The sequence below is a fragment of the Colobus angolensis genome, unplaced genomic scaffold (genome assembly GCF_000951035.1).
Source record: "Colobus angolensis palliatus isolate OR3802 unplaced genomic scaffold, Cang.pa_1.0 Scaffold32, whole genome shotgun sequence".
Lineage (NCBI taxonomy): Eukaryota > Metazoa > Chordata > Mammalia > Primates > Cercopithecidae > Colobus > Colobus angolensis.
This window is the reverse complement of record NW_012116488.1, coordinates 4,141,700-4,142,118: the sequence shown is the minus strand read 5'-3', so window position 1 is coordinate 4,142,118 and position 419 is coordinate 4,141,700. Positions and strand designations below refer to the sequence as shown.

General features: G+C 58.2%; 1 protein-coding gene across 1 annotated transcript in view; it reads left to right on the top strand.

Moving 5' to 3' along the window:
* Window positions 1–276: 276 nt before the first annotated feature.
* PPP2R5C (protein phosphatase 2, regulatory subunit B', gamma) overlaps window positions 277–419 on the top strand; it is a 170,539-nt gene continuing 170,396 nt past the window's right edge. Inside the window, exon 1 of the mRNA XM_011951453.1 lies at window positions 277–347. The gene's annotated coding sequence lies outside the window, so the exon portion shown is untranslated. The remainder of the gene's footprint in view (window positions 348–419) is intronic.

The following is a 419-nucleotide window of genomic DNA, read 5'->3' as shown; positions in this document are numbered from 1 at the left end:
ACGCCTGTCATTAGCGTCTCCAATAGTTCTGGGCACGAGGTGGACTGCGGCAGTACTGTATTAAAAAGTTAACGTTTTTCCCTGGGACACCCTCTCCTCACAGCTATTAACGAGGTGAGAGAAATCAGGTGACTCCCAGTCATCATGCAGAGGTTTCCTCACCATTTACGATCCAGTCAAATTAAACAATAAAAATAAAATCCTATTGGCGCAGCGGCCACCAAGTCTTCGAGGCCTGGCCTCGGTGGGCGGGGCCGAGGCCGGAGGAGAGGGGCTGTCGGGTGGGTGGGACCTCGCCGGAAAAGTTGCGGAGGGCGGGGCCAACCAGGAAAGGGCGGGGCTGCCGAGTAGGCGGGACCTTACGAGAGAAACTGCGGAGGGAGGGACCAACTAGGGGGGCGGGCCTGTCGGGTGGGCGG